Here is a 15,778-nt window from a genome sequence, read left to right as displayed (position 1 = left end):
GTGTCGCCCAATTAGGCTCCTTCAAGGAGCAGCAGCGGCAAAGTAAAGGATCCCACGCGAAACGACGAGATGACGACGTAGTGAGAGCCCACATGTATGGGCCAGCGCGAGTGCAATCTCCGTTTCTCCATCTCTCGGCTGCTGATTCATATTACATGACTGCTGCTCGCACTGACTACTGCAACCCATTTGCAATCAGACGGTTTTCATAATAAATAATTCAATAGCGAGTTATTACGACCGTATTGGTCTGCACACACGATACAGCGTCATTAGAGTACTTCTACATTTAAATTGCATCGCAAGGCGCGGGCCAAGCAAATATCTTCTAATTACATATGCTAGACATCACTCGTGAAATTACAATGGCCTGGTCTGCAACTCGACGGGCACAAAGTGGAGGGAGAAAAAAAAAAAATAAAAAGTCCGAGACATTTCGGGAGAAAAAGTCCATCGGGTAGAAATGAAAATGGAATCCCTCGGAAAACGTTATGGGCGAGCGAACGGGCACAGAGTGGCGTGCTTACGTCGCCTTCAGCGGGAGAATAAGGGCCTGTCACAGGTTCTCCCACAGGATACGACCCGCAAGAAGCTCCGCTGGGCATGAAAACCGTCGAATTTTCACCAGAAAAAAGGGGTGAAAATGTTAAGGCAAATCTTTCTCTCTCCCTTTGCGTGTTTTTCAACTGTTCAATAATAAGATAGAACACTTTCGTGCATTAGACACGATACAAGTGAAAGGAAATGGGGGGTGTGTGCGTCCTGACTTTTGCCGGGAGTTTTAAATATTTCAATCGCGTTTTCTTCCTTCACTTGTCAATTATTCTATCGCCAAAGAAAAGTGTGAACGGCAAAAGCAAAAAGCTGGAAAAAACAAGCGCAGAATTCTATAGCCGTACTTTTCGTCCTCAGTGCCCCCCCCTCTCTCTTTTCAACGGAGCCCCCACATAGTCTGGCATCATTACGATTAGACTGTGATGCGCGTAGCTTTTCAATCGGGTCCGTTCGATTCAGTCGTCGTGGTCGTTTCTGCTCGAATCACTCACACTTTCTCTCCTCGCAACGTTCTTCTCTTTTTGTCGTCAAAAGGTAAGAGAAGAAGATTTGCCGATCGATACGCATGCAACGCTGAATTGACGAGGCGCATTTCACTCGTCTTCCATCTCGTCCCGTCCGTCCGCCCGCCTCGGTCCGGCTTTTCATTTCGACGATGGATGGGGGCACTGGAGCGCCCAACGAAACCTTTGCTGGATGCTCCGAGTTGCGCCTCGTGCTGCAACATCAGTGTAACGAGCACAAAGGCAGAGAGGAAACGAGAGATAACACACACACACACAAGACTATATAATAAAAGGATGACGCGGAAGGAAAAGTCTCGGCCTGGACTAACGAACCGTTATTGCCGCCGGTCAGTCTGGCAGAAAACTGACTCGGGGACACACTGAAAATAGCCTCTTTTTTTCTGTTCCCTCCTACCCGCCTTGTGTCTCTACTGTGTAGGAACTGCGTTAAGAAACAAACCCGAATAACAAAAATAACAGAAAAAAAAAGGGAAAATAAAATAGCAGGATCGACTGCTAGAGACAGGTTAAAGCAAAAAAGCAACCGAACGGAATAAGCTAACGGTAGCAATGATTGGAAAGTGGGCGAGGAAGTAAAAAAGGCAAGGGCGAAGAGAGTCAATACCTGAATCAAAAACACCATCGGCGGATCATGTTGTCTTTTTTGATCAAAAGCACCGCGGCCTTCCACGACGGACTGTCTGAACCACAGAGGCGAGAGAACTGACTTTTCTCCCCCGGTTCCCGTGTGTAAAATCAGCGTGGCACGCGCTGGAAGAAAATAATAATAAAAAAAAGACCACCACTCACTGCTGCTACCCACCACCACCGACGAAAATCAAACTGTCACTTGCACATCTCGGCACTGCGTGAGTGAGCGCGGGTAGAGTTCTTTTCACGCGTATTTCCCAACTGTTTGCGATTGGCATTGAAGAAGGAGAGAGCGAGAGAGAGAGAGAGAGAGGCAAACTCTTTTCTGCGTCACTCGACTCCCCAGCTCTTTTGTTTTTCTTGATCAAACAAGTCGGGTAAACGAGTAAGCCAAGGAAAATAATCGAAAATAGAAAAAGATATCTCAAGTTTCGCTGTAATGGTTGAGCGTCTGAACGGCCCGACTTCACCGAGGCAACTGCTGTACCGCTGGATCGGTCCCGTGCACTTCCGACGTTCGCTTCTTCTTCGCCCGTCGACCGGCGCTTTCCCGTCTTTAAGCGGCGGCTGTGCGAGAGAGAGAGAGAAAAGAGTTCCCAACCGAACCGACGACGACGCACACGCCACTGTGTATGCGATCGAAAGGGGGTGGGTGTCGGCAACTTCTTCTGGGCATGGCCAGTTCGTCATCGTCGGGTTGTTCACCGCGTCCTCCGGAACCGACACCCCATGTTCATCGCCAGCAACTCCGCATGCGCAGTTTCAACCCAACCCCGGGAGTACAGGAGACCCAGGCCACAGAGATGGACGGGTAGAAAGAAATCCAATCATTTCAAAATAATTACCTCGGTATAAAAACGTCTATAGGTACATTTCAATGATCAAATAAGACCGGGCGACACAGTTGTGCACGATATTGTGCCGTGATTCAAATTCGAGCATGTGGAATGCGACGGGGGACCGTAAACAATTGTGTGTCCATTTATTCCGAGTGCGTTAAAAAGTCGTTGGGAGCATCCCTTCTTCTCCATTTGGACGGGTAGCACAAGAGACTACCGGTGCGTACGTACATTTGATCGATTCACAGTTGACAGAATCTTCTGACCATCGAGCAGTTCGGAACTGAATTTGGCGTCAATGCACTGGCCGAAAACGCGATTGATCTCATTCGCGCCGAATTCTCCGCTAAAGGGGACGAGACTAGAAGAAAGATAGTCGCAAGATAGAGAGAGAGAGAAGACGCAGAATGGAGCTTAATGCGGAAAGCGAGAATGAAAGTGAGAGCAGAACTGAATGAGAGAGCAAGAGAGAGAGAGAGACTGGAGAAGATGCCATGATACAGTCGCCAATCGATAGCGGATGCTCGGGACGTGGCCAGCGCTGGCTACTTGAAGGCCATAGCCAAAAAGAGAATATATATACCCCCACATACACAAAAATATATATTATTATTATTTATTTTTTTAAGGAAAAAAAAAAATAAAATAAAATAAACAGCCAAGAAAGTAAAAATAAGAAAGAAGTCGACCGTGTGGGTAGGCCAAGGGAGAGAGAGAAAAAAATGAAATAAGAGGAAGCCAGATAATATAAAGAGAAGAAAAGAGATATAGAGATGGGAGGGAAAGATACGCACGTAAGATAAATTCACACTCGACTGGCTGCCATCAGATAGCAATAAAAATAACCCACTGGCTGTAAAGTCTCTGTCCGTTTCGGACAGCAAAATAAATAAGAGAAAAACAACAACAACAAAACGAGAGGGGAAATGCATCAGAGAAACTGACTTCTAACTTAAACGACTTGCCTTTTCAAATCTTCCGCCTATCTGCCTACAGCTGGGAAAATATCCTAAAAGATTATAAACTGATCAACTTGTTGAATCTACCTCGCCAACGTCTGAGATACATGAAATTAATCAAGCATTACTTGAAAGTCAACCAAAACAATAACACAAATGTAATGGTTTGAAATAAAGATGTATAGATCTTTGGAGATTTAAAAAAAAGAAAAAAATTCATCAACTTTTGGAAAAGATGAAAAGAGTTTTTGCTTTCTTTCTGCGAGGGAAAGATGAAAACACGAGAAATTCATCAACGGCAATGTAAGGGACACGGGAGAAATGGATTCCCAAAGTTGGCGGCCGCGGGGTTGTATATTCTATGCGGTACAGCCAAAGAGAGTTGGATGGCATCGTGCACTGGCGCGTCAACCGACTTCAAAGACGACGTCGAATGCAGAAGCTGCAAGCCCCAACTCCCTTTTTCTCAGCACTCTCCTAGCGACCCGTCCCCGGCTTTACCTGAGTCGCCAACTCTTAATTGGTTACCAACACAAGCCACCGCCAAAGGATCCTTTCTACGACTTCTACTACACACAAGTCTCACAATCTTCTTAGCTCTTTGTTACAAACGCACGGACATGTATGGAAGGGGAACGGGCAGAGCCCGAACAGACTAATAACAAACTTGTCACACTCGAAAAACTTGTATCCGCTATCTCGCAATGAAATAGTTGACATTTTCTCCAGAGCATCAGCACAATCTTCGTTTCCATATTTAGTTCTTCATTCCAGAATCTAACTCGACAAATAATTCCAAGAAAACCCAGCCATTCGTAGCAATATGCACATTAGGATAAACCATTTTCCTATATACGCAGCCCTTCCACTAACTAACAAAATGCTTCAGTAGTCTCTCGGCTTTGAAGTCAAACGATTAAGAGAAAGAAGAAATTGTCGATTTTTTTAGTGTTAATAATTGGGACGAGGAATTTGATTCTACCATCAGACAAGAATAATCAGTGATTCCAACCTCCTGATGGGTCTACACACTCTGTCAAGTGCTGGTTATTTCTCTGCACTCGCTACAGAGGACTACTCTTCAGTTGGAGCAGAAGCTAACTGAATATGATGATGTCTGTCGAGATATTGAGAGCCAGCCAGCCAGCGAGAGAGAGCGATCCTTCTAGCAATAAAAGGGGAACCATGAAAAAGTGAATTCAATCACTTTACAAATCTTCTCAATAAGTAATTGGAGCTCACGTCCGCGGACATTTTCTCTCTCGTGCGTGTGCATAGCAGCCAGCAGAATAAATCATTAGATACTTTCGGCAGCGGTATATCAGTGATGGGAGCCGGCCTTGCTGATGTCAAAAGCGAGAAACAATTCAAAAAAAGGAGGCAAGAGACAGAAAAGATTACGCTCACATGGAATTGACGATGATTTGCCTGGGGAAAAGAAAATGAAGAAAAATCTCGATCGTTTCCCCCCCCCCAGACTCTGGCATTATGGAAAGTCGACATTTAGAGTGATGCGAGATTTAGAAATACGAATGCCGGATGACAAGTAAGGAAAAGACTAAACAAATAACGTGAAATCAAAAACGTAGCGAAATAAGGAGGCTTCATTAATTCTTTATTTGACAGCCGAGGGGTGGGACGTGATAGCCAAACTTATTGACGCATGTTACCCAATTTTCCTTTCATTTTAAAAATTCATAGACCATAAGTGCAAAAGCGCGCAGCACTGGCGCAAATAATGAATAAAAAATCTACATATAAAAATAAAAATAAAAAATAAACCTTGTTTACATGTTCACACATTAGAAGCATAATACTCGGAATCAAAACCACAAAATCACGTATTCCAGGAAAAATCAATTAACTAGTCAACAATCAGCATAACTTTTCGCTTCAAGTTGCTTCTTATTGTTTTTCGGCAAGGTCGGCGGGTATAGAACCCGGAACAATCTACTGGGCCTGGCAGCGTTCCGCCTTCAACATTTATTTAAACCCGGAAAAGCCGAGGGAATCTATACAATTAAACGCAAGTTCATTTTGAGGAATGAAGGAACGAGGCCCAATGGAATAAAAGCTAATACTCATGGGTGCGAGCGGCAGGAGGGGTGAGGAGGGCGTCGCAAACAAGTCCGACAAATTAGACCCTCATTGATACATCACACAAGCGAAAGAGAAATTGAGACGACGCCGGAACCATCCGGAGAGAGCGGGGAAAGCCACCGGCTGCCGACATCAATCTGACCGATTAGACCGACACCGCTGCCGACGCCACTTTGCCGACAATCAAGAGCGACGACTTATACAGCCAAAGGGATCACCGGGGTGATCCTCTACACAACGCCGTACAGCAGCTATATGCGTATACTCGCACTGACCCGTGTCCAAACTCTTCAGTCTCCCGACGAACGCAGAGTATTTCGCCCACCGCTGGACGCCCCAATTCCTCCTCTCTTTTTTCACGAAAATGGCATTAATGAAAACCCATTTGTCTACGTTATCCAGGAAAGCGCGCGTGTAAGACAAGCGTGCAAAGAGATAAAGCTCCGCCCCAATCCCTCCTACCTTATATCAGGCCTAAGGAGAAGGGGAGGAGGGCTAAAAGTGAGCGAACGCACGCGAACAGAGTGTAGAGCAACTTATTGCAGTGTGTCCACTTACTGAATGTAGTGCCACGTACTACTCTTCTATAGGCACCAAAAGGGGTTGATCAAAACAAAAGCCAAAAAGGATCGACGACTCTTGCATGCCATAGAAAATGAACGGAAAAAAATAAACAAAGGCCATCACTTCTCATTCAAACTGTCAGCAGCCCAAATGAATGCAGGAAGGTAGGCAGCACTGCTGGACGGACGTGGGGAACTAAACAAACAAAAACACATATACACACAGCATGGCAACAAAAACTAATAATCATAAATTAAGTAGAGTGCGCACATCTACTAAGAACCAAGAAAAAAAGTGTTGGCCAGAAGAGCACATTGAACCCCACAAACTACGCAAGAAAAAATTACACTTCTAAGCCTTTTCTTTTATATTTATTTCTCATCTCCTATCCTATACACACTTGTGGGGCTTGTCTCTGTTTAGGAGCGTCGAGGATGTTGGAAATTGTTGATGTACAGCAGACGGCGCTGTGGGACGTGCAATACTACTCGCGAGCCCCCCGCCATTCCCGAGTAATCGTAGACAGAAGAGACGTTTCTTAAGCTTTTCTATATGCTCAGATATTCCTTGCTCCGGAGGCCTTTCCTTGTCGCATTTCTTGGAATGTTTCCCAATTGAAAAAAAAAGTTTGCTAAACTACGCAAACACCCACGGAATATAAAAAGAAAAAGGATAATTTCAGATCGTTGAAAAATCGAAAGTCAACAATAAATCCGGACGAAACGTGAATCACGCACTTGTGTTTTCAACACTTATTTTTCCCTGAATACGAAGTGCAGACAACTTGGCAGCAATCAGGTGACTGAGAAGCATCTTATTCCTGTGAGCTCAAGAGCGACAGATTTTGTTGTCTTCTTTCTCCGAATCGACAATCTCCCTCATATGCACACACAAATCTGTCACAGTAGCTTCCCGACAAAAAGGAATGTCGATCTGTTTCATCATTTCAAGCGCACAACTATGCACGCGTTTACGTCCCGACTAGACATACGCACGTAATACAATAAAAGACAATAGGAAGCAAGGAAAGAAGAATGATCATCGAGCAAGCGTAGGACTAGGACTAGGACGACGACGTCTACGACGTTTGGGGTGGAACTGGGCCTGGAGGAAAACTGGCGAGTATAAAGAGGAGATAGCTCCAAGACACAGGAGGAGGAAAGTTTCGTTTGAAGGCACTAATGAGATTGAAACGTTCCTCGTCGTTTCTTAAGCATTTTCTATATGCTCAGATATTCCTTGCTCCGGAGGCCTTTCCTTGTCGCATTTCTTGGAATGTTTCCCAATTGAACATTGGTGAAATTAGAGAAACGAAAGGCCAGAAAAAAAAAGGGAAAAGAAAAAAAAAAAAACACCACCACCACCACCCCAAAAACAGATCAATAAATAAGCAACGCTCTCGCGTGTAATTTGGCTATATAGGGTAGAGAGAAGAGAGTAGAGATAGGCCGCAGCCAAAGAAGAAATAAGCCCGTTTCAAGTTAATTAGGCAGAATGACACATGAACGTCTCTAATACAGCGCCATTGGCTCAGCCTCGGAGACTTGAGTGGTGAATCGCCAGCATCTACCGAGAAATCAAGCTTTAACCCCCGCTCCCGCTCGGCTCTCTCCCCGGCCAGCAACTTCCACTGGCTTGACTGCAAGTCATTGAGCCCTCACAGTTTGCTAGCGGCTATATAGCTGAGGCCCCTTTACCATGTAATAATATGGGGGGGGGGGGGCCTTATAGTCTCACGATCGTTATTTCGCCCGAGTCTAGATTACACAAAAAACAACAACAAAAAAGGCAGCTACCATCGCTTCTTCTTCCTCCTCTTCTTCCCTCTTTTTTTTTTTGGGTTTAATGATTATAGATTAAGACACAGAAGCACCACCCCAGCACTATACATCCTCTGCTTGTGTACACACATACACATACTACAAGCAGCAGCAGGCCCTGAACAAAGAGACATTGAACTTGCTAATGCCCAGAATGTGATAGGCCGTCATTTCTTCACAACTTGGCCATCACTCCTGGGCAGAAAGAGAGAAGGGTTATTTAAGCAAAGGAGAGAAGAAAAAAAATCCAATTTCACTTCAAAAATAAAAATAAACAAACAAGATCTTGGCTCTGTACTATGAGGACAGCGTCGAGCTTATAAACACACCGTCGTGACTGAGATCGATTGACGTGCGGTGCCTGGCGCTCCGCTCGTCAAAAAGTCTGTATCAAAGCGTAAAAAGTTGGAATGATGAACACGCCGATCATTTCAAGTTCGGTGGGATATGAGGAAAAAATAGAAAAAACTGTAATGCTTTTGCGAATAGAAGTGCCAGAGGGTTCTGTGGGCTAGCAAACGCCAAAATTACAAAAAAAAGACTGAAAGCGGCCGAGCGAATATAAATTAATGGGGATGGTGTATGTGTATAAGAAGAATATCCCTAATGCAAACTGCTGGCCACGATTCCGACAGACAAGTTTTTCCCCATAGACCTATAGGGGGTGATAGAGATTTATACTCTTACGGCTTCCAGTAGTAGCAGTAGCAGCAGCAGTAACGGCACAAAAAATAAAAGCGACGAGCTCGACGCATCGTCTTTTGATCTCAGGAGCGCGAGGAGCAAAAGGATTGAGTTATGCACCAGCGTCGTTGCCAAATTGTCGCCGATCCAGCATTTTTCCCGCCTCCTGACCCCCCTCCCCCTCCTTCTTTTCCCTGCACTAACACCAACGAGCGCACTCTCTCTAAAAAAAGAAGCAAGTTGAGAGATCCCCGAAGAAGAAGAAGTTCGCTCGAGTAGACGAGGATGAACTAACTCAACTCAGACTAAAGAAAAGTTTCTGGGGGGGAAATACGAAAAAGATAGATGGACCAGTCACGACGATGAAAGCAACGCACCAATGCTTCTCCACTTTATTTTTTTTTTCTTCTTCTTTTTCTTCAGAGCGATATTACCCTTGAAATTTATTTTTATTTTCTTTACTTCCAACAAAAATCCTTTTCGTCATGAAGGATGGAAAAAAAAAATCTGAGCAGCGGATTTTGTCTTAGAAAAAAGTAACAGGAGAACACTTTTTTCCAAACACGGACAAACTGTTGGGCAACCGATTGTCGATTTTTCGGAGGCACTAACCTACAGTCCGATGCCTTATCGTGGATTTCCTCTGCCGTCATTTATATTCTTCTTTGCAATCCCTCCCACATCTTGTGGTTTCATTCTTCCTGGGCCGCCCTGAATTTGACGTCTCATTCGTCTCTATTGAACCGTTTCTACGGGTCGTGCGCCCCCCTCCAAGTTGATGGGATTTCCTCTAGTTCCTTCTTTTCCATTTCTTTGTGTATACATCCCTACATTCCTTCCTTCCTTCCTTCCTTCCTTCGCCCGTGCGTAGTCTTTTCTTTTCTACAATTGGCCAAAACCTATCATAAACTCGAGGCGGTGGCACGTTCTCTGGCCGTGGCTCGGCTGTCGATCGCAGATTCCTTCCCGGGTAGAGAACAAAAAAAAAAAAAGTCTATCAGCCGTGTCCGGATTTTTTTTTTTTTTCAAGCCGCCCGTCACTTTCGGCCGGCGACACAAGGAAGAAGAAGAAAAAAAAAAACACGGTGTGTCAATGACCGAGTCACATCACGTCTTCGTGACCGATACGTCCGTCTGTCTATAGCAAAGAAAATACTAGGGGGCCCATCAAAGAGAACTAAAGCGTAGAAGAACAAAAGAGTCAAAGACATCAAAAGAAACATCATCAAAAGACCAGGAGAAAAAGGTGTGGGAGTCCAATAGGTTGTTGGATGTGCCTAGGCTATAATTTTCTTTTTTCTTTTTCTTTTCTCCCCATCAACGACATTGTCGCATTACCGTCATCCACACGAGGTGGGGGAGACCAAGACCGACATCTTCCATTCCGTTTTTGCTGTGCAAGAATACTACAATGACTCGATGCATTTTGACGCTGTTAGCAGATGTGATTGGTGGTAGCTCGCACGCGGTGAAAAGAGAAGTAAACTTGTAACCGCGTACGAGAGTTGGGATCCTTAGATGAACGACAGAGGGGAGGAAAAATTGGTTTTCGATTGTCACAATCGCGCGATATTCACGTCTCATATGATTCTCTCTCCCCCATCGTTCTGGGAAGGAAAAGAAAACGTGAAATCCCTAAAGAAGGGCAGCATGCTAGCTGACGCGAACAAATATTATGTCGAAATAATAAAAGAAAAAAAAAAGACGGTGAGATTCTGTGTGCCACTGTGGCCTTTGCACGTCTCCAGCACGTCGTCGTCGTCGTCCCAGTGGGTAAAAGAGAGAGTCAACCCTCAGACAGCGATCCAGTGTGCATAGAGAAAAGAGAATGCATAGCAGTCGTAGCCTTCTACCGTGGCTATCAACCCCTTCTCTATTTTGTCAATTCAGTTCGAGTAGAGAGTAAAGAACTCTCTCTGCGCGTACATGTACGGTCTGCCCGCCTACGTCGAATTAGGGCAAGGACAAGAAAATAAAGGGAGAACAGCGTGACTCCCGTCCGTCTCCATATAGTGGCGCACAACCACTCTATTGGCAATTTTATAGACGTTAGAAGTATAGGACACTGTGTGTGTGTGTGTGTAGGGCGCAGCGGTTATATAATAATTGCCTTTCCTTGGGTTACTGAGCCACCGCCATATTACACGCTCAGTTCATTTATCCTCAGCTCCTGCCGAGAGACGCACGGGTCGGACAAAAAAGGAACAACTCTTGCGTCGTCTTTTGACGTCCAAATAACTCTGACTAGACTCAACATAAATATGCCACCAGAAACTCGCTGTCCGTCTCCACTTGTGCGCCTATATCTACGTGACGGCAGACGGAAAGGAGAAGATACAACAGACTGTCGCCCTAAAATCGTGACTCACGTCTTGCAATTACAACCCAGCTGGGCCTCCCTGTCCCCCTATCTTTTCCATCCCACTTTAGTTTCTCCAATTTTCAGCTGTACAAGTTATCTACATCATAGACGTACAACTACAATTCCACACATCTGACGGAAGAAGAAAAAAAAATGAGAAATCTCATTTGCCATCGATCAAACAGATTTCTTTTTCTTTGTAGGGTTTAGCACCCGTCCATCTTTTAGTTTGCAGCCGATGGCTCCAAGCGTCAATTGCGAAAGACGTCACGAGTGTTGACCAACGTGAGCAAACGGATGCCGCCACCCAGATCACAAGTGAAAATGAAGGGACTGGCCAGCGGGTGAACCGCAAGATCAAAGCGTCTGGACAATTCCGTAATAAAGTCAACATCAACGCGGACGGTGGGCATCAGAAGATATTGAATTATTTTAAAGGTTAAAGGATAAATATAGATGGCGTGGTTTTGTTGACACAGTGAGAAACGACAAACACACAACGCGCACCGATTACTCTTGTACATATATGTACACAGTGTGACAAACAATAGCGACGATGGCCGGAAGAAGAGCCGGCGCTTAATAAAAGAAAAGGGGAGAAAAAAAATCAACTCTTTTCTTTTAATAATTGAATTGTCCCTGACGCCATCAACTGAGTGATGGACCTCGCCGGCAAGGAATATTTCACAAAAATCGACAACTACCACATAATCACTCAGTTGCCATTGTGCGAAAAAAAGAAGATAAAAAGAATAACCACTCGGATCAAATGAAGAGTTGTATGCGAATGAAGGAAAAAGAGAAATAAGAAAAATAAGAAATTTTTTTTTCAGGTTTTTTCCTTTTGTCTTATCGGGAAATGACAGGTCCCAACATTACATGTACAGGCACGCTAGCAATAACATTCCACTCCATTTCTATCTGACAGAAATCGAAAGGCTTTCACGGAATCTGCAGCGTTCAAAATAGAAGTCTGAAAGCCAAATGTTACTACACGAGACGACTCTGCGATGGGGAGACAAAGGCAACAAATGTTTTTTTTCCCCTTTCAGTTCAAAGGAAAGCACTCTCCCATTCTCCATCTGAATAGAATGATGGAAACAGCGCAGTACTGTATCGATTCACCTTGTCTACCTCTCCAACTGCAAAATCGGAATAACACCCGTGAAAAGAAAGGTGTGCGACAGCCATCAGCACTGTTCTAGTCATTAACGATGAGCGAAAATTTGAGTCATACGTGGGTGGCAAAAGATAATAATAATTAAAAAATTGATACACGACACACGCCCATTTTATTAGCGATAAGTAAAGGGGGGAAACAACCTGTTAACATGTTATCCCCCAAAGAAAAAGAGGCCGAGCCAAGAGGGTGCACTACACAGCCCGGATCGCACAGAGCCGGTCTAGTTTCGTGCATCACGACACAAAACTAAAACAATTCTGATAAAAGAACAAAAAATCAAAAGGAATTTGTGTGTGTTTTGCTCCTCATTTTCCCTGCCACAACACAATTTTTTTTTCTTTCCCGTGAATCGCACGAATGGATGCTATCGAGTCTACGACATATAAAAAAACCTCGAATGCGGAATTTAGCCAGGCGATGCTAACGACAGCTGCGTGGCACACTATCCACCAGAAGCTAGAAGCAAGTACATCAAAATACGGCACGTGACGCGGCCACAACACACACACACACACACATCAGGCAGGGCACAAACGGATATTCCAGGAAGAAGAAGATTCAATCATGGCTGCAGCGACAGCGCTAACAAAGAGGTGAAGACTTGCCTTGGTTTGTGATGGATAAAGCAGAGGGAAAAACGGAGACTCGTTGTCAGTACCTAACATACATAAACATATAATAGCAAATATAATAATCTAGAAACCAGCGGGGTAGAGAGCGATATTCTTCCACTGGAGTTCCTGCTGTCTGTCACTCACAAATTTCTGTGCAGAGCTATTTTACATTCAAAGAAAGATCCAGGTGGGCCAGCAGTTGAATAATAAGACGCCCACTTTTCAAAGAAGCAAGCTTCTTCCGTTTTTTTATTCTCCACTGATCTACTCTTCTTTTTTCTACTTGTTTTCTTTTCCCCCCCCAACCCAATGCTTTCACGACGACTAGAGCAAAGAACTGAACGGGAGATACATTTTGAATTCAGCCACTTTCAATGGTATTGATCTGAGGTGCACGCCCTTTTCCCTTCTACTCTGCATCCAGCTGAGCGTCCCTGAGAATATATTCTTCTAGAGTTTCGGAGGTAGATATAAAATGCATGGACGTTAGTATCTGTCGACGAAATAGAGCAGCGGCAGCGCTACACCGGGTTTATACACAAGTCTAGTGCACATAGCTAAACCATAGATTTTTCTCACGCTCTAACAGACGCGGCAGCACGTTGGCGACAAACGCAAAATAACATAAAATAAAAAAAAAGATGTCAGCAGCAAATACCTACACCTCTGTGTGTAATACGCATTGCACTCGTGGTCTATATCCACTGAAAATGGAGTTAGACATCGCGGTTATTTATTGGCCAACATTTTGAGAATTCAAAAGCAACGACGCATGGATGGGTGGCGCAAATGTCCGCAATGGATTCCTGTCAGAAAATCGACCAGGCAAAGAGAGTGGGTGTTTTATTTATACGAAGATGGCGTAGCATGGAATCATCTATACTTGGGTGTATACAGTTTAAATTTTCTTCCTTTTTTATTCAAGCATGAATATAAATAGGGCCAAGCAACTATGCCCAGTGTGGCCAACACAGGCGACGCTCGGCAACGAATTAGGGAAATGTCGCCCATGAATGGGAGACGGCAGTAGCAGTAATCGAGTTATCTATGATAAAACCAAGGAATTATCAAGCAACTGCGCCCTTCGAATAATCGTGAATTTCCCCAACCAAGATACAACAAGCGACTCGATTCTCCAAAGTTTATGCAAGTCGTTAACAACAAATGAGCGACAGAAAAATGCGCAGCGCAACAAACAAGCGCCAACGTGACACCAGAGGAAGATGATTACTTCAAAGAAAACGAAGCAAAACACGTCCAAAATAACGTGGAAATTACCGGAATATGCCAAACAGACCCGTCGAACCGAGTCTTGTTTTGGTGTACGACGAACATTTTCCCCTGCAAAAGTCCGAGCAAGAAAAGTGAAACAATTTCGCTCCCAGATTACAGTTACAAAGCAAAAGCGATTTCTTTAATAAATTTTGAACATTTGACGTGCATTATTAGCCCGAGTTCAGTCATTCTAGGAAAACTTGGAAGAAAGTAATAAAAAAAGGGACTTTATTGTATAACCTTTCTTGGTATTGCAAGGATGGAAGCGATCAATATGCACCGTATAGGTTTCATAAAGACAGCATGCAGCGTCCGAGAGGTGAATAGACTCGACACAGCAACAAAAAACAAAATAAACTTTTTCATTTGTTTTTACCTTTGGCTACTGAAACAAAACAAATCCAAAGCGTTCGTGATCGACATCAATATATCCACTGAATTACACATACCAACAATTTTCCGAGCTCCAGCTGTAAAAACTAAAAACTTTCCAGAATGTCTTTTTTTTTTATTATTGCTGATTTCGATTGTTGGTACATCTACAATATCCAATCCGCCCGGAAACCATAAGAGCACACACGTCAATAAAAGCTTTTTCTTTTATTCCACCCCCTACAGCTTTCCAAGAACTATCGATTTCACTCCCGAACGTGGTCTCTATGTATATATAGTTTAGAAGGATCAACGACATGGATATATCTAAAAAAAAAACCATTCATCATTATCAGTGCCAGAAAGAAAAGAGCAACTCCTTCAGTAACGCGGGGGAGAGAAAATGAACGATTGCATCTCCATAGGCTTGCAAGCGAACCAACATATTCAACACGTTCTCCATCAATTCAAGTGGGGTTGAGATCGTAAACAAACAACAACAAAAAAGAAAACCTGCGACTATATGGAACGGAGGAACTGATTTCACAGTTGATTATTCTCTCTTCTCGACTGCCCTAGTGAAACATTATGTTGGCATGGAGAATTCAAGCATTTGACCAACGCATAGCAACATTCAACTCGGTGGAACTCTAGGACGACTATCTTGTTACCATCCACAGATGACGGAGTAACAAATGTAAAATCATTTCAATAAACAGCCGGTCAAGTTGGAAAAGAAAAAATAATAAATCGAGCATTTGTGAGCACTGGGAGGGGACGGAAAATGCCTGATTCTTGGGTACCGAATTTTCGTTATTACCTTGTTTCTAAGGCCATGGCGATCATGGAAAACGGGGTGGGTGGGAAAAAGTTAAATCTTTATCGAAGGACATCGACACGGCGAAAATAAACAAACATTTCCATTTTGAAGGGTTTGGCACGAAAAATTTTGCCAATATCGGTCGTAATTCCACTGAATAATTAAAAGATTCAGGACTTACCGAAAAACGAATCGATGCAGGCCCAGAAATCTGCAAACGGATGTTGACGGATGATGGCGGGTAATGACGGATGACCAGCACGTTTTCAGCACGCGGTCCATTGTCAGGAACAACCACAGCAGCCAGCGTAGAATTCAGTTGTTGCAGTAAACGCCTTTTTAACACGGAATGTATTGTCTGCACACGATCAAAGTCACAAAGTTGGCGTTGGTTAAAAATTCACAAAATATCAAATGTTTAGACCACAGAGAAAAAGACCTGCACACTCCACTGCGAGACAATTTCAACTGACC

At 43.9% G+C, this 15,778-nt stretch overlaps 1 protein-coding gene across 5 annotated transcripts in view; it reads right to left on the bottom strand.

The window, feature by feature from the left end:
* Positions 1 to 15,778, bottom strand: part of LOC124328710 (nephrin-like) — a 60,706-nt gene extending 44,928 nt beyond the window's left edge. For 3 of the 5 annotated variants that reach the window (XM_046787524.1, XM_046787523.1, XM_046787527.1), the window contains exon 1: positions 1,687 to 2,359. The gene's annotated coding sequence lies outside the window, so the exon portion shown is untranslated. Of the gene's footprint in view, positions 1 to 1,686; positions 2,360 to 15,485 lie in introns of those variants that run through there. The other 2 variants (XM_046787525.1, XM_046787526.1) reach the window with 1 other exon arrangement.

This window comes from Daphnia pulicaria, chromosome 3 (genome assembly GCF_021234035.1).
Source record: "Daphnia pulicaria isolate SC F1-1A chromosome 3, SC_F0-13Bv2, whole genome shotgun sequence".
Classification (NCBI taxonomy): domain Eukaryota; kingdom Metazoa; phylum Arthropoda; class Branchiopoda; order Diplostraca; family Daphniidae; genus Daphnia; species Daphnia pulicaria.
The sequence above is the reverse complement of the archived record's forward strand: the minus strand, read 5'-3'. Positions and strand labels throughout refer to the sequence as shown.